Genomic DNA, 26,806 nt, shown 5'->3' with positions numbered 1-26,806 from the left:
TTACTATGTAGGAACAAGTTTGTATAGGTATTTCAAAGATGCCCAGAACTGAGCTAAACTTGGTATGTGTCCAACTCCTAGAAATAACTTCATGCCCCATCTCCCTTACTTCCAGCTAGTAAGGATCACATAATTCCTAACAAAGTTTTGACACAGATTCCCAATTCGGGCATTCAGAACATATAGCACGTTGCTGTAAGCAACACATTTTCATTCAAAGTTGCAAGTTACTATGTAGGAACAAGTTTGTATAGGTATTTCAAAGATGCCCAGAACTGAGCTAAACTTGGTATGTGTCCAACTCCTAGAAATAACTTCATGCCCCATCTCCCTTACTTCCAGCTAGTAAGGATCACATAATTCCTAACAAAGTTTTGACACAGATTCCCAATTCGGGCATTCAGAACATATAGCACGTTGCTGTAAGCAAGCAGATTCTCATTCAAAGATGCAAGTTACTAGGTAGGAACAAGTTTGTATAGGTATTTCAAAGATGCCCAGAACTGAGCTAAACTTGGTATGTGTCCAACTCCTAGAAATAACTTCATGCCCCATCTCCCTTACTTCCAGCTAGTAAGGATCACATAATTCCTAACAAAGTTTTGACACAGATTCCCAATTCGGGCATTCAGAACATATAGCACGTTGCTGTAAGCAAGCACATTCTCATTCAAAGATGCAAGTTACTATGTAGGAACAAGTTTGTATAGGTATTTCAAAGATGCCCAGAACTGAGCTAAACTTGGTATGTGTCCAACTCCTAGAAATAACTTCATGCCCCATCTCCCTTACTTCCAGCTAGTAAGGATCACATAATTCCTAACAAAGTTTTGACACAGATTCCCAATTCGGGCATTCAGAACATATAGCACGTTGCTGTAAGCAAGCAGATTCTCATTCAAAGATGCAAGTTACTAGGTAGGAACAAGTTTGTATAGGTATTTCAAAGATGCCCAGAACTGAGCTAAACTTGGTATGTGTCCAACTCCTAGAAATAACTTCATGCCCCATCTCCCTTACTTCCAGCTAGTAAGGATCACATAATTCCTAACAAAGTTTTGACACAGATTCCCAATTCGGGCATTCAGAACATATAGCAAGTTGCTGTAAGCAAGCAGATTCTCATTCAAAGATGCAAGTTACTATGTAGGAACAAGTTTGTATAGGTATTTCAAAGATCCCCAGAACTGAGCTAAACTTGGTATGTGTCCAACTCCTAGAAATAACTTCATGCCCCATCTCCCTTACTTCCAGCTACTAAGGATCACATAATTCCTAACAAAGTTTTGACACAGATTCCCAATTCGGGCATTCAGAACATATAGCACGTTGCTGTAAGCAAGCACATTCTCATTCAAAGATGCAAGATACTAGGTAGGAACAAGTTTGTATAGGTATTTCAAAGATGCCCAGAACTGAGCTAAACTTGGTATGTGTCCAACTCCTAGAAATAACTTCATGCCCCATCTCCCTTACTTCCAGCTAGTAAGGATCACATAATTCCTAACAATGTTTTCACACAGATTCCCAATTCGGGCATTCAGAACATATAGTACGTTGGGGTAAGCAAGCACATTTTCATTCAAAGTTGCAAGTTACTATGTAGGAACAAGTTTGTATAGGTATTTCAAAGATGCCCAGAACTGAGCTAAACTTGGTATGTGTCCAACTCCTAGAAATAACTTCATGCCCCATCTCCCTTACTTCCAGCTAGTAAGGATCACATAATTCCTAACAAAGTTTTGACACAGATTCCCAATTCGGGCATTCAGAACATATAGCACGTTGCTGTAAGCAAGCACATTTTCATTCAAAGTTGCAAGTTACTAGGTAGGAACAAGTTTGTATAGGTATTTCAAAGATGCCCAGAACTGAGCTAAACTTGGTATGTGTCCAACTCCAAGAAATAACTTCATGCTCCATCTCCCTTACTTCCAGCTAGTAAGGATCACATAATTCCTAACAAAGTTTTGACACAGATTCCCTATTCGGGCATTCAGAACATATAGCACGTTGCTGCAAGCAAGCACATTCTCATTCAAAGTTGCAAGTTACTATGTAGGAACAAGTTTGTATAGGTATTTCAAAGATGCCCAGAACTGAGCTAAACTTGGTATGTGTCCAACTCCTAGAAATAACTTCATGCCCCATCACCCTTACTTCCAGCTAGTAAGGATCACATAATTCCTAACAAAGTTTTGACACAGATTGCCAATTCGGGCATTCAGAACATATAGCACGTTGCTGTAAGCAAGCACATTCTCATTCAAAGATGCAAGTTACTAGGTAGGAACAAGTTTGTATAGGTATTTCAAAGATGCCCAGAACTGAGCTAAACTTGGTATGTGTCCAACTCCTAGAAATAACTTCATGCCCCATCTCCCTTACTTCCAGCTAGTAAGGATCACATAATTCCTAACAAAGTTTTGACACAGATTCCCAATTCGGGCATTCAGAACATATAGCACGTTGCTGTAAGCAAGCACATTCTCATTCAAAGATGCAAGTTACTAGGTAGGAACAAGTTTGTATAGGTATTTCAAAGAGGCCCAGAACTGAGCTAAACTTGGTATGTGTCCAACTCCTAGAAATAACTTCATGCCCCATCTCCCTTACTTCCAGCTAGTAAGGATCACATAATTCCTAACAAAGTTTTGACACAGATTCCCAATTCGGGCATTCAGAACATATAGCACGTTGCTGTAAGCAAGCACATTCTCATTCAAAGTTGCAAGTTACTAGGTAGGAACAAGTTTGTATAGGTATTTCAAAGATGCCCAGAACTGAGCTAAACTTGGTATGTGTCCAACTCCTAGAAATAACTTCATGCCCCATCTCCCTTACTTCCAGCTAGTAAGGACCACATAATTCCTAACAAAGTTTTGACACAGATTCCCAATTCGGGCATTCAGAACATATAGCACGTTGCTGTAAGCAAGCAGATTCCCATTCAAAGATGCAAGTTACTATGTAGGAACAAGTTTGTATAGGTATTTCAAAGATGCCCAGAACTGAGCTAAACTTGGTATGTGTCCAACTCCTAGAAATAACTTCATGCCCCATCTCCCTTACTTCCAGCTAGTAAGGATCACATAATTCCTAACAAAGTTTTGACACAGATTGCCAATTCGGGCATTCAGAACATATAGCACGTTGCTGTAAGCAAGCACATTCTCATTCAAAGATGCAAGTTACTATGTAGGAACAAGTTTGTATAGGTATTTCAAAGATGCCCAGAACTGAGCTAAACTTGGTATGTGTCCACCTCCTAGAAATAATTTCATGCCCCATCTCCCTTACTTCCAGCTAGTAAGGATCACATAATTCCTAACAAAGTTTTGACACAGATTCCCAATTCGGGCATTCAGAACATATAGCACGTTGCTGTAAGCAAGCAGATTCTCATTCAAAGTTGCAAGTTACTATGTAGGAACAAGTTTGTATAGGTATTTCAAAGATGCCCAGAACTGAGCTAAACTTGGTATGTGTCCAACTCCTAGAAATAACTTCATGCCCCATCTCCCTTACTTCCAGCTAGTAAGGATCACATAATTCCTAACAAAATTTTGACACAGATTGCCAATTCGGGCATTCAGAACATATAGCACGTTGCTGTAAGCAAGCAGATTCTCATTCAAAGATGCAAGTTACTAGGTAGGAACAAGTTTGTATAGGTATTTCAAAGATGCCCAGAACTGAGCTAAACTTGGTATGTGTCCAACTGCTAGAAATAACTTCATGCCCCATCTCCCTTACTTCCAGCTAGTAAGGATCACATAATTCCTAACAAAGTTTTGACACAGATTCCCAATTCGGGCATTCAGAACATATAGCACGTTGCTGTAAGCAAGCACATTCTCATTCAAAGATGCAAGTTACTAGGTAGGAACAAGTTTGTATAGGTATTTCAAAGAGGCCCAGAACTGAGCTAAACTTGGTATGTGTCCAACTCCTAGAAATAACTTCATGCCCCATCTCCCTTACTTCCAGCTAGTAAGGATCACATAATTCCTAACAAAGTTTTGACACAGATTCCCAATTCGGGCATTCAGAACATATAGCACGTTGCTGTAAGCAAGCACATTCTCATTCAAAGTTGCAAGTTACTAGGTAGGAACAAGTTTGTATAGGTATTTCAAAGATGCCCAGAACTGAGCTAAACTTGGTATGTGTCCAACTCCTAGAAATAACTTCATGCCCCATCTCCCTTACTTCCAGCTAGTAAGGATCACATAATTCCTAACAAAGTTTTGACACAGATTCCCAATTCGGGCATTAAGAACATATAGCACGTTGCTGTAAGCAAGCAGATTCCCATTCAAAGATGCAAGTTACTATGTAGGAACAAGTTTGTATAGGTATTTCAAAGATGCCCAGAACTGAGCTAAACTTGGTATGTGTCCAACTCCTAGAAATAACTTCATGCCCCATCTCCCTTACTTCCAGCTAGTAAGGATCACATAATTCCTAACAAAGTTTTGACACAGATTGCCATTTCGGGCATTCAGAACATATAGCACGTTGCTGTAAGCAAGCACATTCTCATTCAAAGATGCAAGTTACTATGTAGGAACAAGTTTGTATAGGTATTTCAAAGATGCCCAGAACTGAGCTAAACTTGGTATGTGTCCACCTCCTAGAAATAACTTCATGCCCCATCTCCCTTACTTCCAGCTAGTAAGGATCACATAATTCCTAACAAAGTTTTGACACAGATTCCCAATTCGGGCATTCAGAACATATAGCACGTTGCTGTAAGCAAGCAGATTCTCATTCAAAGTTGCAAGTTACTATGTAGGAACAAGTTTGTATAGGTATTTCAAAGATGCCCAGAACTGAGCTAAACTTGGTATGTGTCCAACTCCTAGAAATAACTTCATGCCCCATCTCCCTTACTTCCAGCTAGTAAGGATCACATAATTCCTAACAAAGTTTTGACACAGATTGCCAATTCGGGCATTCAGAACATATAGCACGTTGCTGTAAGCAAGCAGATTCTCATTCAAAGATGCAAGTTACTATGTAGGAACAAGTTTGTATAGGTATTTCAAAGATGCCCACAACTGAGCTAAACTTGCTATGTGTCCAATTCCTAGAAATAACTTCATGCCCCATCTCCCTTACTTCCAGCTAGTAAGGATCACATAATTCCTAACAAAGTTTTGACACAGATTCCCAATTCGGGCATTCAGAACATATAGCACGTTGCTGTAAGCAAGCACATTCTCATTCAAAGATGCAAGTTACTAGGTAGGAACAAGTTTGTATAGGTATTTCAAAGATGCCCAGAACTGAGCTAAACTTGGTATTTGTCCAACTCCTAGAAATAACTTCATGCCCCATCTCCCTTACTTCCAGCTAGTAAGGATCACATAATTCCTAACAAAGTTTTGACACAGATTCCCAATTCGGGCATTCAGAACATATAGCACGTTGCTGTAAGCAAGCAGATTCCCATTCAAAGATGCAAGTTACTATGTAGGAACAAGTTTGTATAGGTATTTCAAAGATGCCCAGAACTGAGCTAAACTTGCTATGTGTCCAACTCCTAGAAATAACTTCATGCCCCATCTCCCTTACTTCCAGCTAGTAAGGATCACATAATTCCTAACAAAGTTTTGACACAGATTCCCAATTCGGGCATTCAGAACATATAGCACGTTGCTGTAAGCAAGCACATTCTCATTCAAAGATGCAAGTTACTAGGTAGGAACAAGTTTGTATAGGTATTTCAAAGATGCCCAGAACTGAGCTAAACTTGGTATGTGTCCAACTCCTAGAAATAACTTCATGCCCCATCTCCCTTACTTCCAGCTAGTAAGGATCACATAATTCCTAACAAAGTTTTGACACAGATTGCCAATTCGGGCATTCAGAACATATAGCACGTTGCTGTAAGCAAGCACATTCTCATTCAAAGATGCAAGTTACTAGGTAGGAACAAGTTTGTATAGGTATTTCAAAGATGCCCAGAACTGAGCTAAACTTGTTATGTGTCCAACTCCTAGAAATAACTTCATGCCCCATCTCCCTTACTTCCAGCTAGTAAGGATCACATAATTCCTAACAAAGATTTGACACAGATTCCCAATTCGGGCATTCAGAACATATAGCACGTTGCTGTAAGCAAGCACATTCTCATTCAAAGTTGCAAGTTACTATGTAGGAACAAGTTTGTATAGGTATTTCAAAGATGCCCAGAACTGAGCTAAACTTGGTATGTGTCCAACTCCTAGAAATAACTTCATGCCCCATCTCCCTTACTTCCAGCTAGTAAGGATCACATAATTCCTAACAAAGTTTTGACACAGATTCCCAATTCGGGCATTCAGAACATATAGCACGTTGCTGTAAGCAAGCAGATTCCATTCAAAGATGCAAGTTACTAGGTAGGAACAAGTTTGTATAGGTATTTCAAAGATGCCCAGAACTGAGCTAAACTTGGTATGTGTCCAACTCCTAGAAATAACTTCATGCCCCATCTCCCTTACTTCCAGCTAGTAAGGATCACATAATTCCTAACAAAGTTTTGACACAGATTCCCAATTCGGGCATTCAGAACATATAGCACGTTGCTGTAAGCAAGCACATTCTCATTCAAAGATGCAAGTTACTATGTAGGAACAAGTTTGTATAGGTATTTCAAAGATGCCCAGAACTGAGCTAAACTTGGTATGTGTCCAACTCCTAGAAATAACTTCATGCCCCATCTCCCTTACTTCCAGCTAGTAAGGATCACATAATTCCTAACAAAGTTTTGACACAGATTCCCAATTCGGGCATTCAGAACATATAGCACGTTGCTGTAAGCAAGCAGATTCTCATTCAAAGTTGCAAGTTACTATGTAGGAACAAGTTTGTATAGGTATTTCAAAGATGCCGAGAACTGAGCTAAACTTGGTATGTGTCCAACTCCTAGAAATAACTTCATGCCCCATCTCCCTTACTTCCAGCTAGTAAGGATCACATAATTCCTAACAAAGTTTTGACACAGATTCCCAATTCGGGCATTCAGAACATATAGCACGTTGCTGTAAGCAAGCACATTCTCATTCAAAGATGCAAGTTACTAGGTAGGAACAAGTTTGTATAGGTATTTCAAAGATGCCCAGAACTGAGCTAAACTTGGTATGTGTCCAACTCCTAGAAATAACTTCATGCCCCATCTCCCTTACTTCCAGCTAGTAAGGATCACATAATTCCTAACAAAGTTTTGACACAGATTCCCAATTCGGGCATTCAGAACATATAGCACGTTGCTGTAAGCAAGCACATTCTCATTCAAAGTTGCAAGTTACTATGTAGGAACAAGTTTGTATAGGTATTTCAAAGATGCCCAGAACTGAGCTAAACTTGGTATGTGTCCAACTCCTAGAAATAACTTCATGCCCCATCTCCCTTACTTCCAGCTAGTAAGGATCACATAATTCCTAACAAAGTTTTGACACAGATTCCCAATTCGGGCATTCAGAACATATAGCACGTTGCTGTAAGCAAGCAGATTCCATTCAAAGATGCAACTTACTATGTAGGAACAAGTTTGTATAGGTATTTCAAAGATGCCCAGAACTGAGCTAAACTTGGTATGTGTCCAACTCCTAGAAATAACTTCATGCCCCATCTCCCTTACTTCCAGCTAGTAAGGATCACATAATTCCTAACAAAGTTTTGACACAGATTCCCAATTCGGGCATTCAGAACATATAGCACGTTGCTGTAAGCAAGCACATTCTCATTCAAAGATGCAAGTTACTATGTAGGAACAAGTTTGTATAGGTATTTCAAAGATGCCCAGAACTGAGCTAAACTTGGTATGTGTCAAACTCCTAGAAATAACTTCATGCCCCATCTCCCTTACTTCCAGCTAGTAAGGATCACATAATTCCTAACAAAATTTTGACACAGATTCCCAATTCGGGCATTCAGAACATATAGCACGTTGCTGTAAGCAAGCAGATTCTCATTCAAAGTTGCAAGTTACTATGTAGGAACAAGTTTGTATAGGTATTTCAAAGATGCCGAGAACTGAGCTAAACTTGGTATGTGTCCAACTCCTAGAAATAACTTCATGCCCCATCTCCCTTACTTCCAGCTAGTAAGGATCACATAATTCCTAACAAAGTTTTGACACAGATTCCCAATTCGGGCATTCAGAACATATAGCACGTTGCTGTAAGCAAGCAGATTCTCAATCAAGGATGCAAGTTACTAGGTAGGAACAAGTTTGTATAGGTATTTCAAAGATGCCCAGAACTGAGCTAAACTTGGTATGTGTCCAACTCCTAGAAATAACTTCATGCCCCATCTCCCTTACTTCCAGCTAGTAAGGATCACATAATTCCTAACAAAGTTTTGACACAGATTCCCAATTCGGGCATTCAGAACATACAGCACGTTGCTGTAAGCAAGCACATTCTCATTAAAGATGCAAGTTACTATGTAGGAACAAGTTTGTATAGGTATTTCAAAGATGCCCAGAACTGAGCTAAACTTGGTATGTGTCCAACTCCTAGAAATAACTTCATGCCCCATCTCCCTTACTTCCAGCTAGTAAGGATCACATAATTCCTAACAAAGTTTTGACACAGATTCCCAATTCGGGCATTCAGAACATATAGCACGTTGCTGTAAGCAACACATTTTCATTCAAAGTTGCAAGTTACTATGTAGGAACAAGTTTGTATAGGTATTTCAAAGATGCCCAGAACTGAGCTAAACTTGGTATGTGTCCAACTCCTAGAAATAACTTCATGCCCCATCTCCCTTACTTCCAGCTAGTAAGGATCACATAATTCCTAACAAAGTTTTGACACAGATTCCCAATTCGGGCATTCAGAACATATAGCACGTTGCTGTAAGCAAGCAGATTCTCATTCAAAGATGCAAGTTACTAGGTAGGAACAAGTTTGTATAGGTATTTCAAAGATGCCCAGAACTGAGCTAAACTTGGTATGTGTCCAACTCCTAGAAATAACTTCATGCCCCATCTCCCTTACTTCCAGCTAGTAAGGATCACATAATTCCTAACAAAGTTTTGACACAGATTCCCAATTCGGGCATTCAGAACATATAGCACGTTGCTGTAAGCAAGCAGATTCTCATTTAAAGATGCAAGTTACTAGGTAGGAACAAGTTTGTATAGGTATTTCAAAGATGCCCAGAACTGAGCTAAACTTGGTATGTGTCCAACTCCTAGAAATAACTTCATGCCCCATCTCCCTTACTTCCAGCTAGTAAGGATCACATAATTCCTAACAAAGTTTTGACACAGATTCCCAATTCGGGCATTCAGAACATACAGCACGTTGCTGTAAGCAAGCACATTCTCATTAAAGATGCAAGTTACTAGGTAGGAACAAGTTTGTATAGGTATTTCAAAGATGCCCAGAACTGAGCTAAACTTGGTATGTGTCCAACTCCTAGAAATAACTTCATGCCCCATCTCCCTTACTTCCAGCTAGTAAGGATCACATAATTCCTAACAAAGTTTTGACACAGATTCCCAATTCGGGCATTCAGAACATATAGCACGTTGCTGTAAGCAACACATTTTCATTCAAAGTTGCAAGTTACTATGTAGGAACAAGTTTGTATAGGTATTTCAAAGATGCCCAGAACTGAGCTAAACTTGGTATGTGTCCAACTCCTAGAAATAACTTCATGCCCCATCTCCCTTACTTCCAGCTAGTAAGGATCACATAATTCCTAACAAAGTTTTGACACAGATTCCCAATTCGGGCATTCAGAACATATAGCACGTTGCTGTAAGCAAGCACATTCTCATTCAAAGTTGCAAGTTACTATGTAGGAACAAGTTTGTATAGGTATTTCAAAGATGCCCAGAACTGAGCTAAACTTGGTATGTGTCCAACTCCTAGAAATAACTTCATGCCCCATCTCCCTTACTTCCAGCTAGTAAGGATCACATAATTCCTAACAAAGTTTTGACACAGATTCCCAATTCGGGCATTCAGAACATATAGCACGTTGCTGTAAGCAAGCACATTCTCATTCAAAGATGCAAGTTACTATGTAGGAACAAGTTTGTATAGGTATTTCAAAGATGCCCAGAACTGAGCTAAACTTGGTATGTGTCCAACTCCTAGAAATAACTTCATGCCCCATCTCCCTTACTTCCAGCTAGTAAGGATCACATAATTCCTAACAAAGTTTTGACACAGATTCCCAATTCGGGCATTCAGAATATATAGCACGTTGCTGTAAGCAAGCAGATTCTCATTCAAAGTTGCAAGTTACTATGTAGGAACAAGTTTGTATAGGTATTTCAAAGATGCCCAGAACTGAGCTAAACTTGGTATGTGTCCAACTCCTAGAAATAACTTCATGCCCCATCTCCCTTACTTCCAGCTAGTAAGGATCACATAATTCCTAACAAAGTTTTGACACAGATTCCCAATTCGGGCATTCAGAACATATAGCACGTTGCTGTAAGCAAGCAGATTCTCATTCAAAGATGCAAGTTACTAGGTAGGAACAAGTTTGTATAGGTATTTCAAAGATGCCCAGAACTGAGCTAAACTTGGTATGTGTCCAACTCCTAGAAATAACTTCATGCCCCATCTCCCTTACTTCCAGCTAGTAAGGATCACATAATTCCTAACAAAGTTTTGACACAGATTCCCAATTCGGGCATTCAGAACATATAGCACGTTGCTGTAAGCAAGCACATTCTCATTCAAAGATGCAAGTTACTAGGTAGGAACAAGTTTGTATAGGTATTTCAAAGATGCCCAGAACTGAGCTAAACTTGGTATGTGTCCAACTCCTAGAAATAACTTCATGCCCCATCTCCCTTACTTCCAGCTAGTAAGGATCACATAATTCCTAACAAAGTTTTGACACAGATTCCCAATTCGGGCATTCAGAACATACAGCACGTTGCTGTAAGCAAGCACATTCTCATTAAAGATGCAAGTTACTAGGTAGGAACAAGTTTGTATAGGTATTTCAAAGATGCCCAGAACTGAGCTAAACTTGGTATGTGTCCAACTCCTAGAAATAACTTCATGCCTCATCTCCCTTACTTCCAGCTAGTAAGGATCACATAATTCCTAACAAAGTTTTGACACAGATTCCCAATTCGGGCATTCAGAACATATAGCACGTTGCTGTAAGCAAGCAGATTCTCATTCAAAGTTGCAAGTTACTATGTAGGAACAAGTTTGTATAGGTATTTCAAAGATGCCCAGAACTGAGCTAAACTTGGTATGTGTCCAACTCCTAGAAATAACTTCATGCCCCATCTCCCTTACTTCCAGCTAGTAAGGATCACATAATTCCTAACAAAGTTTTGACACAGATTCCCAATTCGGGCATTCAGAACATATAGCACGTTGCTGTAAGCAAGCACATTCTCATTCAAAGATGCAAGTTACTAGGTAGGAACAAGTTTGTATAGGTATTTCAAAGATGCCCAGAACTGAGCTAAACTTGGTATGTGTCCAACTCCTAGAAATAACTTCATGCCCCATCTCCCTTACTTCCAGCTAGTAAGGATCACATAATTCCTAACAAAGTTTTGACACAGATTCCCAATTCGGGCATTCAGAACATATAGCACGTTGCTGTAAGCAAGCACATTCTCATTCAAAGATGCAAGTTACTAGGTAGGAACAAGTTTGTATAGGTATTTCAAAGATGCCCAGAACTGAGCTAAACTTGGTATGTGTCCAACTCCTAGAAATAACTTCATGCCCCATCTCCCTTACTTCCAGCTAGTAAGGATCACATAATTCCTAACAAAGTTTTGACACAGATTCCCAATTCGGGCATTCAGAACATATAGCACGTTGCTGTATGCAAGCAGATTCTCATTCAAAGATGCAAGTTACTAGGTAGGAACAAGTTTGTATAGGTATTTCAAAGATGCCCAGAACTGAGCTAAACTTGGTATGTGTCCAACTCCTAGAAATAACTTCATGCCCCATCACCCTTACTTCCAGCTAGTAAGGATCACATAATTCCTAACAAAGTTTTGACACAGATTCCCAATTCGGGCATTCAGAACATATAGCACGTTGCTGTAAGCAAGCACATTCTCATTCAATGTTGCAAGTTACTATGTAGGAACAAGTTTGTATAGGTATTTCAAAGATGCCCAGAACTGAGCTAAACTTGGTATGTGTCCAACTCCTAGAAATAACTTCATGCCCCATCTCCCTTACTTCCAGCTAGTAAGGATCACATAATTCCTAACAAAGTTTTGACACAGATTCCCAATTCGGGCATTCAGAACATGTAGCACGTTGCTGTAAGCAAGCACATTCTCATTCAAAGTTGCAAGATACTATGTAGGAACAAGTTTGTATAGGTATTTCAAAGATGCCCAGAACTGAGCTAAACTTGGTATGTGTCCAACTCCTAGAAATAACTTCATGCCCCATCTCCCTTACTTCCAGCTAGTAAGGATCACATAATTCCTAACAAAGTTTTGACACAGATTCCCAATTCGGGCATTCAGAACATATAGCACGTTGCTGTAAGCAAGCAGATTCTCATTCAAAGATGCAAGTTACTAGGTAGGAACAAGTTTGTATAGGTATTTCAAAGATCCCCAGAACTGAGCTAAACTTGGTATGTGTCCAACTCCTAGAAATAACTTCATGCCCCATCTCCCTTACTTCCAGCTAGTAAGGATCACACAATTCCTAACAAAGTTTTGACACCGATTCCCAATTCGGGCATTCAGAACATATAGCACGTTGCTGTAAGCAAGCACATTCTCATTCAAAGATGCAAGTTACTAGGTAGGAACAAGTTTGTATAGGTATTTCAAAGATGCCCAGAACTGAGCTAAACTTGGTATGTGTCCAACTCCTATAAATAACTTCATGCCCCATCTCCCTTACTTCCAGCTAGTAAGGATCACATAATTCCTAACAAAGTTTTGACACAGATTCCCAATTCGGGCATTCAGAACATACAGCACGTTGCTGTAAGCAAGCAGATTCCCATTCAAAGATGCAAGTTACTAGGTAGGAACAAGTTTGTATAGGTATTTCAAAGATGCCGAGAACTGAGCTAAACTTGGTATGTGTCCAACTCCTAGAAATAACTTCAGGCCCCATCTCCCTTACTTCCAGCTAGTAAGGATCACATAATTCCTAACAAAGTTTTGACACAGATTCCCAATTCGGGCATTCAGAACATATAGCACGTTGCTGTAAGCAAGCACATTCTCATTCAAAGTTGCAAGTTACTATGTAGGAACAAGTTTGTATAGGTATTTCAAAGATGCCCAGAACTGAGCTAAACTGGGTATGTGTCCAACTCCTAGAAATAACTTCATGCCCCATCTCCCTTACTTCCAGCTAGTAAGGATCACATAATTCCTAACAAAGTTTTGACACAGATTCCCAATTCGGGCATTCAGAACATATAGCACGTTGCTGTAAGCAAGCACATTCTCATTCAAAGATGCAAGTTACTATGTAGGAACAAGTTTGTATAGGTATTTCAAAGATGCCCAGAACTGAGCTAAACTTGGTATGTGTCCAACTCCTAGAAATAACTTCATGCCCCATCTCCCTTACTTCCAGCTAGTAAGGATCACATAATTCCTAACAAAGTTTTGACACAGATTCCCAATTCGGGCATTCAGAACATATAGCACGTTGCTGTAAGCAAGCAGATTCCCATTCAAAGATGCAAGTTACTATGTAGGAACAAGTTTGTATAGGTATTTCAAAGATGCCCAGAACTGAGCTAAACTTGGTATGTGTCCAACTCCTAGAAATAACTTCATGCCCCATCTCCCTTACTTCCAGCTAGTAAGGATCACATAATTCCTAACAAAGTTTTGACACAGATTCCCAATTCGAGCATTCAGAACATATAGCACGTTGCTGTAAGCAAGCAGATTCTCATTCAAAGATGCAAGTTACTAGGTAGGAACAAGTTTGTATAGGTATTTCAAAGATGCCCAGAACTGAGCTAAACTTGGTATGTGTCCAACTCCTAGAACTAACTTCATGCCCCATCTCCCTTACTTCCAGCTAGTAAGGATCACATAATTCCTAACAAAGTTTTGACACAGATTCCCAATTCGGGCATTCAGAACATACAGCACGTTGCTGTAAGCAAGCACATTCTCATTAAAGATGCAAGTTACTAGGTAGGAACAAGTTTGTATAGGTATTTCAAAGATGCCCAGAACTGAGCTAAACTTGGTATGTGTCCAACTCCTAGAAATAACTTCATGCCCCATCTCCCTTACTTCCAGCTAGTAAGGATCACATAATTCCTAACAAAGTTTTGACACAGATTCCCAATTCGGGCATTCAGAACATACAGCACGTTGCTGTAAGCAAGCACATTCTCATTCAAAGTTGCAAGTTACTATGTAGGAACAAGTTTGTATAGGTATTGCAAAGATGCCCAGAACTGAGCTAAACTTGGTATGTGTCCAACTCCTAGAAATAACTTCATGCCCCATCTCCCTGACTTCCAGCTAGTAAGGATCACATAATTCCTAACAAAGTTTTGACACAGATTCCCAATTCGGGCATTCAGAACATATAGCACGTTGCTGTAAGCAAGCAGATTCCCATTCAAAGATGCAAGTTACTATGTAGGAACAAGTTTGTATAGGTATTTCAAAGATGCCCAGAACTGAGCTAAACTTGGTATGTGTCCAACTCCTAGAAATAACTTCATGCCCCATCTCCCTGACTTCCAGCTAGTAAGGATCACATAATTCCTAACAAAGTTTTGACACAGATTCCCAATTCGGGCATTCAGAACATATAGCACGTTGCTGTAAGCAAGCACATTCTCATTCAAAGATGCAAGTTACTAGGTAGGAACAAGTTTGTATAGGTATTTCAAAGATGCCCAGAACTGAGCTAAACTTGGTATGTGTCCAACTCCTAGAAATAACTTCATGCCCCATCTCCCTGACTTCCAGCTAGTAAGGATCACATAATTCCTAACAAAGTTTTGACACAGATTCCCAATTCGGGCATTCAGAACATACAGCACGTTGCTGTAAGCAAGCACATTCTCATTAAAGATGCAAGTTGCTATGTAGGAACAAGTTTGTATAGGTATTTCAAAGATGCCCAGAACTGAGCTAAACTTGGTATGTGTCCAACTCCTAGAAATAACTTCATGCCCCATCTCCCTTACTTCCAGCTAGTAAGGATCACATAATTCCTAACAAAGTTTTGACACAGATTCCCAATTCGGGCATTCAGAACATATAGCACGTTGCTGTAAGCAAGCACATTCTCATTCAAAGATGCAAGTTACTAGGTAGGAACAAGTTTGTATAGGTATTTCAAAGATGCCCAGAACTGAGCTAAACTTGGTATGTGTCCAACTCCTAGAAATAACTTCATGCCCCATCTCCCTTACTTCCAGCTAGTAAGGATCACATAATTCCTAACAAAGTTTTGACACAGATTCCCAATTCGGGCATTCAGAACATATAGCACGTTGCTGTAAGCAAGCAGATTCTCATTCAAAGTTGCAAGTTACTATGTAGGAACAAGTTTGTATAGGTATTTCAAAGATGCCCAGAACTGAGCTAAACTTGGTATGTGTCCAACTCCTAGAAATAACTTCATGCCCCATCTCCCTTACTTCCAGCTAGTAAGGATCACATAATTCCTAACAAAGTTTTGACACAGATTCCCAATTCGGGCATTCAGAACATATAGCACGTTGCTGTAAGCAAGCAGATTCTCATTCAAAGATGCAAGTTACTAGGTAGGAACAATTTTGTATAGGTATTTCAAAGATGCCCAGAACTGAGCTAAACTTGGTATGTGTCCAACTCCTAGAAATAACTTCATGCCCCATCTCCCTTACTTCCAGCTAGTAAGGATCACATAATTCCTAACAAAGTTTTGACACAGATTCCCAATTCGGGCATTCAGAACATACAGCACGTTGCTGTAAGCAAGCACATTCTCATTAAAGATGCAAGTTACTAGGTAGGAACAAGTTTGTATAGGTATTTCAAAGATGCCCAGAACTGAGCTAAACTTGGTATGTGTCCAACTCCTAGAAATAACTTCATGCCCCATCTCCCTTACTTCCAGCTAGTAAGGATCACATAATTCCTAACAAAGTTTTGACACAGATTCCCAATTCGGGCATTCAGAACATATAGCACGTTGCTGTAAGCAAGCAGATTCTCATTCAAAGATGCAAGTTACTAGGTAGGAACAAGTTTGTATAGGTATTTCAAAGATGCCCAGAACTGAGCTAAACTTGGTATGTGTCCAACTCCTAGAAATAACTTCATGCCCCATCTCCCTTACTTCCAGCTAGTAAGGATCACATAATTCCTAACAAAGTTTTGACACAGATTCCCAATTCGGGCATTCAGAACATATAGCACGTTGCTGTAAGCAACACATTTTCATTCAAAGTTGCAAGTTACTATGTAGGAACAAGTTTGTATAGGTATTTCAAAGATGCCCAGAACTGAGCTAAACTTGGTATGTGTCCAACTCCTAGAAATAACTTCATGCCCCATCTCCCTTACTTCCAGCTAGTAAGGATCACATAATTCCTAACAAAGTTTTGACACAGATTCCCAATTCGGGAATTCAGAACATATAGCACGTTGCTGTAAGCAAGCACATTCTCATTCAAAGATGCAAGTTACTAGGTAGGAACAAGTTTGTATAGGTATTTCAAAGATGCCCAGAACTGAGCTAAACTTGGTATGTGTCCAACTCCTAGAAATAACTTCATGCCCCATCTCCCTTACTTCCAGCTAGTAAGGATCACATAATTCCTAACAAAGTTTTGACACAGATTCCCAATTCGGGCATTCAGAACATATAGCACGTTGCTGTAAGCAAGCACATTCTCATTAAAGATGCAAGTTACTAGGTAGGAACAAGTTTGTATAGGTATTTCAAAGATGCCCAGAACTGAGCTAAACTTGGTATGTGTCCAACTCCTATAAATAACTTCATGCCCCATCTCCCTTACTTCCAGCTAGTAAGGATCACATAATTCCTAACAAAGTTTTGACACAGATTCCCAATTCGGGCATTCAGAACATATAGCACGTTGCTGTAAGCAAGCAGATTCCCATTTAAAGATGCAAGTTACTAGGTAGGAACAAGTTTGTATAGGTATTTCAAAGATGCCGAGAACTGAGCTAAACTTGGTATGTGTCCAACTCCTAGAAATAACTTCAGGCCCCATCTCCCTTACTTCCAGCTAGTAAGGATCACATAATTCCTAACAAAGTTTTGACACAGATTCCCAATTCGGGCATTCAGAACATATAGCACGTTGCTGTAAGCAAGCACATTCTCATTCAAAGTTGCAAGTTACTATGTAGGAACAAGTTTGTATAGGTATTTCAAAGATGCCCAGAACTGAGCTAAACTGGGTATGTGTCCAACTCCTAGAAATAACTTCATGCCCCATCTCCCTTACTTCCAGCTAGTAAGGATCACATAATTCCTAACAAAGTTTTGACACAGATTCCCAATTCGGGCATTCAGAACATATAGCACGTTGCTGTAAGCAAGCATATTCTCATTCAAAGATGCAAGTTACTATGTAGGAACAAGTTTGTATAGGTTTTTCAAAGATGCCCAGAACTGAGCTAAACTTGGTATGTGTCCAACTCCTAGAAATAACTTCATGCCCCATCTCCCTTACTTCCAGCTAGTAAGGATCACATAATTCCTAACAAAGTTTTGACACAGATTCCCAATTCGGGCATTCAGAACATATAGCACGTTGCTGTAAGCAAGCAGATTCCCATTCAAAGATGCAAGTTACTATGTAGGAACAAGTTTGTATAGGTATTTCAAAGATGCCCAGAACTGAGCTAAACTTGGTATGTGTCCAACTCCTAGAAATAACTTCATGCCCCATCTCCCTTACTTCCAGCTAGTAAGGATCACATAATTCCTAACAAAGTTTTGACACAGATTCCCAATTCGAGCATTCAGAACATATAGCACGTTGCTGTAAGCAAGCAGATTCTCATTCAAAGATGCAAGTTACTAGGTAGGAACAAGTTTGTATAGGTATTTCAAAGATGCCCAGAACTGAGCTAAACTTGGTATGTGTCCAACTCCTAGAACTAACTTCATGCCCCATCTCCCTTACTTCCAGCTAGTAAGGATCACATAATTCCTAACAAAGTTTTGACACAGATTCCCAATTCGGGCATTCAGAACATACAGCACGTTGCTGTAAGCAAGCACATTCTCATTAAAGATGCAAGTTACTAGGTAGGAACAAGTTTGTATAGGTATTTCAAAGATGCCCAGAACTGAGCTAAACTTGGTATGTGTCCAACTCCTAGAACTAACTTCATGCCCCATCTCCCTTACTTCCAGCTAGTAAGGATCACATAATTCCTAACAAAGTTTTGACACAGATTCCCAATTCGGGCATTCAGAACATACAGCACGTTGCTGTAAGCAAGCACATTCTCATTCAAAGTTGCAAGTTACTATGTAGGAACAAGTTTGTATAGGTATTTCAAAGATGCCCAGAACTGAGCTAAACTTGGTATGTGTCCAACTCCTAGAAATAACTTCATGCCCCATCTCCCTTACTTCCAGCTAGTAAGGATCACATAATTCCTAACAAAGTTTTGACACAGATTCCCAATTCGGGCATTCAAAACATACAGCACGTTGCTGTAAGCAAGCACATTCTCATTCAAAGTTGCAAGTTACTATGTAGGAACAAGTTTGTATAGGTATTTCAAAGATGCCCAGAACTGAGCTAAACTTGGTATGTGTCCAACTCCTAGAAATAACTTCATGCCCCATCTCCCTGACTTCCAGCTAGTAAGGATCACATAATTCCTAACAAAGTTTTGACACAGATTCCCAATTCGGGCATTCAGAACATATAGCACGTTGCTGTAAGCAAGCAGATTCCCATTCAAAGATGCAAGTTACTATGTAGGAACAAGTTTGTATAGGTATTTCAAAGATGCCCAGAACTGAGCTAAACTTGGTATGTGTCCAACTCCTAGAAATAACTTCATGCCCCATCTCCCTGACTTCCAGCTAGTAAGGATCACATAATTCCTAACAAAGTTTTGACACAGATTCCCAATTCGGGCATTCAGAACATATAGCACGTTGCTGTAAGCAAGCACATTCTCATTCAAAGATGCAAGTTACTAGGTAGGAACAAGTTTGTATAGGTATTTCAAAGATGCCCAGAACTGAGCTAAACTTGGTATGTGTCCAACTCCTAGAAATAACTTCATGCCCCATCTCCCTGACTTCCAGCTAGTAAGGATCACATAATTCCTAACAAAGTTTTGACACAGATTCCCAATTCGGGCATTCCGAACATACAGCACGTTGCTGTAAGCAAGCACATTCTCATTAAAGATGCAAGTTACTATGTAGGAACAAGTTTGTATAGGTATTTCAAAGATGCCCAGAACTGAGCTAAACTTGGTATGTGTCCAACTCCTAGAAATAACTTCATGCCCCATCTCCCTTACTTCCAGCTAGTAAGGATCACATAATTCCTAACAAAGTTTTGACACAGATTCCCAATTCGGGCATTCAGAACATATAGCACGTTGCTGTAAGCAAGCACATTCTCATTCAAAGATGCAAGTTACTAGGTAGGAACAAGTTTGTATAGGTATTTCAAAGATGCCCAGAACTGAGCTAAACTTGGTATGTGTCCAACTCCTAGAAATAACTTCATGCCCCATCTCCCTTACTTCCAGCTAGTAAGGATCACATAATTCCTAACAAAGTTTTGACACAGATTCCCAATTCGGGCATTCAGAACATATAGCACGTTGCTGTAAGCAAGCAGATTCTCATTCAAAGTTGCAAGTTACTATGTAGGAACAAGTTTGTATAGGTATTTCAAAGATGCCCAGAACTGAGCTAAACTTGGTATGTGTCCAACTCCTAGAAATAACTTCATGCCCCATCTCCCTTACTTCCAGCTAGTAAGGATCACATAATTCCTAACAAAGTTTTGACACAGATTCCCAATTCGGGCATTCAGAACATATAGCACGTTGCTGTAAGCAAGCAGATTCTCATTCAAAGATGCAAGTTACTAGGTAGGAACAATTTTGTATAGGTATTTCAAAGATGCCCAGAACTGAGCTAAACTTGGTATGTGTCCAACTCCTAGAAATAACTTCATGCCCCATCTCCCTTACTTCCAGCTAGTAAGGATCACATAATTCCTAACAAAGTTTTGACACAGATTCCCAATTCGGGCATTCAGAACATACAGCACGTTGCTGTAAGCAAGCACATTCTCATTAAAGATGCAAGTTACTAGGTAGGAACAAGTTTGTATAGGTATTTCAAAGATGCCCAGAACTGAGCTAAACTTGGTATGTGTCCAACTCCTAGAAATAACTTCATGCCCCATCTCCCTTACTTCCAGCTAGTAAGGATCACATAATTCCTAACAAAGTTTTGACACAGATTCCCAATTCGGGCATTCAGAACATATAGCACGTTGCTGTAAGCAAGCAGATTCTCATTCAAAGATGCAAGTTACTAGGTAGGAACAAGTTTGTATAGGTATTTCAAAGATGCCCAGAACTGAGCTAAACTTGGTATGTGTCCAACTCCTAGAAATAACTTCATGCCCCATCTCCCTTACTTCCAGCTAGTAAGGATCACATAATTCCTAACAAAGTTTTGACACAGATTCCCAATTCGGGCATTCAGAACATATAGCACGTTGCTGTAAGCAACACATTTTCATTCAAAGTTGCAAGTTACTATGTAGGAACAAGTTTGTATAGGTATTTCAAAGATGCCCAGAACTGAGCTAAACTTGGTATGTGTCCAACTCCTAGAAATAACTTCATGCCCCATCTCCCTTACTTCCAGCTAGTAAGGATCACATAATTCCTAACAAAGTTTTGACACAGATTCCCAATTCGGGCATTCAGAACATATAGCAAGTTGCTGTAAGCAAGCACATTCTCATTCAAAGTTGCAAGTTACTATGTAGGAACAAGTTTGTATAGGTATTTCAAAGATGCCCAGAACTGAGCTAAACTTGGTATGTGTCCAACTCCTAGAAATAACTTCATGCCCCATCTCCCTTACTTCCAGCTAGTAAGGATCACATAATTCCTAACAAAGTTTTGACACAGATTCCCAATTCGGGCATTCAGAACATGTAGCACGTTGCTGTAAGCAAGCACATTCTCATTCAAAGTTGCAAGATACTATGTAGGAACAAGTTTGTATAGGTATTTCAAAGATGCCCAGAACTGAGCTAAACTTGGTATGTGTCCAACTCCTAGAAATAACTTCATGCCCCATCTCCCTTACTTCCAGCTAGTAAGGATCACATAATTCCTAACAAAGTTTTGACACAGATTCCCAATTCGGGCATTCAGAACATATAGCACGTTGCTGTAAGCAAGCAGATTCTCATTCAAAGATGCAAGTTACTAGGTAGGAACAAGTTTGTATAGGTATTTCAAAGATCCCCAGAACTGAGCTAAACTTGGTATGTGTCCAACTCCTAGAAATAACTTCATGCCCCATCTCCCTTACTTCCAGCTAGTAAGGATCACACAATTCCTAACAAAGTTTTGACACAGATTGCCAATTAGGGCATTCAGAACATATAGCACGTTGCTGTAAGCAAGCACATTCTCATTCAAAGATGCAAGTTACTAGGTAGGAACAAGTTTGTATAGGTATTTCAAAGATGCCCAGAACTGAGCTAAACTTGGTATGTGTCCAACTCCTAGAAATAACTTCATGCCCCATCTCCCTTACTTCCAGCTAGTAAGGATCACATAATTCCTAACAAAGTTTTGACACAGATTCCCAATTCGGGCATTCAGAACATATAGCACGTTGCTGTAAGCAAGCAGATTCCCATTCAAAGATGCAAGTTACTATGTAGGAACATGTTTGTATAGGTATTTCAAAGATGCCCAGAACTGAGCTAAACTTGGTATGTGTCCAACTCCTAGAAATAACTTCATGCCCCATCTCCCTTACTTCCAGCTAGTAAGGATCACATAATTCCTAACAAAGTTTTGACACAGATTCCCAATTCGGGCATTCAGAACATATAGCACGTTGCTGTAAGCAAGCACATTCTCATTCAAAGTTGCAAGTTACTATGTAGGAACAAGTTTGTATAGGTATTTCAAAGATGCCCAGAACTGAGCTAAACTTGGTATGTGTCCAACTCCTAGAAATAACTTCATGCCCCATCTCCCTTACTTCCAGCTAGTAAGGATCACATAATTCCTAACAAAGTTTTGACACAGATTCCCAATTCGGGCATTCAGAACATATAGCACGTTGCTGTAAGCAAGCACATTCTCATTCAAAGTTGCAAGTTACTAGGTAGGAACAAGTTTGTATAGGTATTTCAAAGATGCCCAGAACTGAGCTAAACTTGGTATGTGTCCAACTCCTAGAAATAACTTCATGCCCCATCTCCCTTACTTCCAGCTAGTAAGGATCACATAATTCCTAACAAAGTTTTGACACAGATTCCCAATTCGGGCATTCAGAACATACAGCACGTTGCTGTAAGCAAGCACATTCTCATTAAAGATGCAAGTTACTATGTAGGAACAAGTTTGTATAGGTATTTCAAAGATGCCCAGAACTGAGCTAAACTTGGTATGTGTCCAACTCCTAGAAATAACTTCATGCCCCATCTCCCTTACTTCCAGCTAGTAAGGATGACATAATTCCTAACAAAGTTTTGACACAGATTCCCAATTCGGGCATTCAGAACATATAGCACGTTGCTGTAAGCAAGCACATTCTCATTCAAAGTTGCAAGTTACTATGTAGGAACAAGTTTGTATAGGTATTTCAAAGATGCCCAGAACTGAGCTAAACTTGGTATGTGTCCAACTCCTAGAAATCACTTCATGCCCCATCTCCCTTACTTCCAGCTAGTAAGGATCACATAATTCCTAACAAAGTTTTGACACAGATTCCCAATTCGGGCATTCAGAACATATAGCACGTTGCTGTAAGCAAGCAGATTCCCATTCAAAGATGCAAGTTACTATGTAGGAACAAGTTTGTATAGGTATTTCAAAGATGCCCAGAACTGAGCTAAACTTGGTATGTGTCCAACTCCTAGAAATAACTTCATGCCCCATCTCCCTTACTTCCAGCTAGTAAGGATCACATAATTCCTAACAAAGTTTTGACACAGATTCCCAATTCGGGCATTCAGAACATATAGCACGTTGCTGTAAGCAACACATTTTCATTCAAAGATGCAAGTTACTATGTAGGAACAAGTTTGTATAGGTATTTCAAAGATGCCCAGAACTGAGCTAAACTTGGTATGTGTCCAACTCCTAGAACTAACTTCATGCCCCATCTCCCTTACTTCCAGCTAGTAAGGATCACATAATTCCTAACAAAGTTTTGACACAGATTCCCAATTCGGGCATTCAGAACATACAGCACGTTGCTGTAAGCAAGCACATTCTCATTCAAAGTTGCAAGTTACTATGTAGGAACAAGTTTGTATAGGTATTTCAAAGATGCCCAGAACTGAGCTAAACTTGGTATGTGTCCAACTCCTAGAAATAACTTCATGCCCCATCTCCCTTACTTCCAGCTAGTAAGGATCACATAATTCCTAACAAAGTTTTGACACAGATTCCCAATTCGGGCATTCAGAACATACAGCACGTTGCTGTAAGCAAGCACATTCTCATTCAAAGTTGCAAGTTACTATGTAGGAACAAGTTTGTATAGGTATTTCAAAGATGCCCAGAACTGAGCTAAACTTGGTATGTGTCCAACTCCTAGAAATAACTTCATGCCCCATCTCCCTGACTTCCAGCTAGTAAGGATCACATAATTCCTAACAAAGTTTTGACACAGATTCCCAATTCGGGCATTCAGAACATATAGCACGTTGCTGTAAGCAAGCAGATTCCCATTCAAAGATGCAAGTTACTATGTAGGAACAAGTTTGTATAGGTATTTCAAAGATGCCCAGAACTGAGCTAAACTTGGTATGTGTCCAACTCCGAGAAATAACTTCATGCCCCATCTCCCTGACTTCCAGCTAGTAAGGATCACATAATTCCTAACAAAGTTTTGACACAGATTCCCAATTCGGGCATTCAGAACATATAGCACGTTGCTGTAAGCAAGCACATTCTCATTCAAAGATGCAAGTTACTAGGTAGGAACAAGTTTGTATAGGTATTTCAAAGACGCCCAGAACTGAGCTAAACTTGGTATGTGTCCAACTCCTAGAAATAACTTCATGCCCCATCTCCCTGACTTCCAGCTAGTAAGGATCACATAATTCCTAACAAAGTTTTGACACAGATTCCCAATTCGGGCATTCAGAACATACAGCACGTTGCTGTAAGCAAGCACATTCTCATTAAAGATGCAAGTTACTATGTAGGAACAAGTTTGTATAGGTATTTCAAAGATGCCCAGAACTGAGCTAAACTTGGTATGTGTCCAACTCCTAGAAATAACTTCATGCCCCATCTCCCTTACTTCCAGCTAGTAAGGATCACATAATTCCTAACAAAGTTTTGACACAGATTCCCAATTCGGGCATTCAGAACATATAGCACGTTGCTGTAAGCAAGCACATTCTCATTCAAAGATGCAAGTTACTAGGTAGGAACAAGTTTGTATAGGTATTTCAAAGATGCCCAGAACTGAGCTAAACTTGGTATGTGTCCAACTCCTAGAAATAACTTCATGCCCCATCTCCCTTACTTCCAGCTAGTAAGGATCACATAATTCCTAACAAAGTTTTGACACAGATTCCCAATTCGGGCATTCAGAACATATAGCACGTTGCTGTAAGCAAGCAGATTCTCATTCAAAGTTGCAAGTTACTATGTAGGAACAAGTTTGTATAGGTATTTCAAAGATGCCCAGAACTGAGCTAAACTTGGTATGTGTCCAACTCCTAGAAATAACTTCATGCCCCATCTCCCTTACTTCCAGCTAGTAAGGATCACATAATTCCTAACAAAGTTTTGACACAGATTCCCAATTCGGGCATTCAGAACATATAGCACGTTGCTGTAAGCAAGCAGATTCTCATTCAAAGATGCAAGTTACTAGGTAGGAACAATTTTGTATAGGTATTTCAAAGATGCCCAGAACTGAGCTAAACTTGGTATGTGTCCAACTCCTAGAAATAACTTCATGCCCCATCTCCCTTACTTCCAGCTAGTAAGGATCACATAATTCCTAACAAAGTTTTGACACAGATTCCCAATTCGGGCATTCAGAACATACAGCACGTTGCTGTAAGCAAGCACATTCTCATTAAAGATGCAAGTTACTAGGTAGGAACAAGTTTGTATAGGTATTTCAAAGATGCCCAGAACTGAGCTAAACTTGGTATGTGTCCAACTCCTAGAAATAACTTCATGCCCCATCTCCCTTACTTCCAGCTAGTAAGGATCACATAATTCCTAACAAAGTTTTGACACAGATTCCCAATTCGGGCATTCAGAACATATAGCACGTTGCTGTAAGCAAGCAGATTCTCATTCAAAGATGCAAGTTACTAGGTAGGAACAAGTTTGTATAGGTATTTCAAAGATGCCCAGAACTGAGCTAAACTTGGTATGTGTCCAACTCCTAGAAATAACTTCATGCCCCATCTCCCTTACTTCCAGCTAGTAAGGATCACATAATTCCTAACAAAGTTTTGACACAGATTCCCAATTCGGGCATTCAGAACATATAGCTCGTTGCTGTAAGCAACACATTTTCATTCAAAGTTGCAAGTTACTATGTAGGAACAAGTTTGTATAGGTATTTCAAAGATGCCCAGAACTGAGCTAAACTTGGTATGTGTCCAACTCCTAGAAATAACTTCATGCCCCATCTCCCTTACTTCCAGCTAGTAAGGATCACATAATTCCTAACAAAGTTTTGACACAGATTCCCAATTCGGGCATTCAGAACATATAGCACGTTGCTGTAAGCAAGCACATTCTCATTCAAAGATGCAAGTTACTAGGTAGGAACAAGTTTGTATAGGTATTTCAAAGATGCCCAGAACTGAGCTAAACTTGGTATGTGTCCAACTCCTAGAAATAACTTCATGCCCCATCTCCCTTACTTCCAGCTAGTAAGGATCACATAATTCCTAACAAAGTTTTGACACAGATTCCCAATTCGGGCATTCAGAACATATAGCACGTTGCTGTAAGCAAGCACATTCTCATTAAAGATGCAAGTTACTAGGTAGGAACAAGTTTGTATAGGTATTTCAAAGATGCCCAGAACTGAGCTAAACTTGGTATGTGTCCAACTCCTAGAAATAACTTCATGCCCCATCTCCCTTACTTCCAGCTAGTAAGGATCACATAATTCCTAACAAAGTTTTGACACAGATTCCCAATTCGGGCATTCAGAACATATAGCACGTTGCTGTAAGCAAGCAGATTCTCATTCAAAGATGCAAGTTACTAGGTAGGAACAAGTTTGTATAGGTATTTCAAAGATGCCCAGAACTGAGCTAAACTTGGTATGTGTCCAACTCCTAGAAATAACTTCATGCCCCATCTCCCTTACTTCCAGCTAGTAAGGATCACATAATTCCTAACAAAGTTTTGACACAGATTCCCAATTCGGGCATTCAGAACATATAGCAAGTTGCTGTAAGCAAGCACATTCTCATTCAAAGTTGCAAGTTACTATGTAGGAACAAGTTTGTATAGGTATTTCAAAGATGCCCAGAACTGAGCTAAACTTGGTATGTGTCCAACTCCTAGAAATAACTTCATGCCCCATCTCCCTTACTTCCAGCTAGTAAGGATCACATAATTCCTAACAAAGTTTTGACA

This window comes from Diceros bicornis, chromosome 9, assembly GCF_020826845.1.
Source record: "Diceros bicornis minor isolate mBicDic1 chromosome 9, mDicBic1.mat.cur, whole genome shotgun sequence".
Lineage (NCBI taxonomy): Eukaryota > Metazoa > Chordata > Mammalia > Perissodactyla > Rhinocerotidae > Diceros > Diceros bicornis.
The sequence above is the reverse complement of the archived record's forward strand: the minus strand, read 5'-3'. Positions refer to the sequence as shown.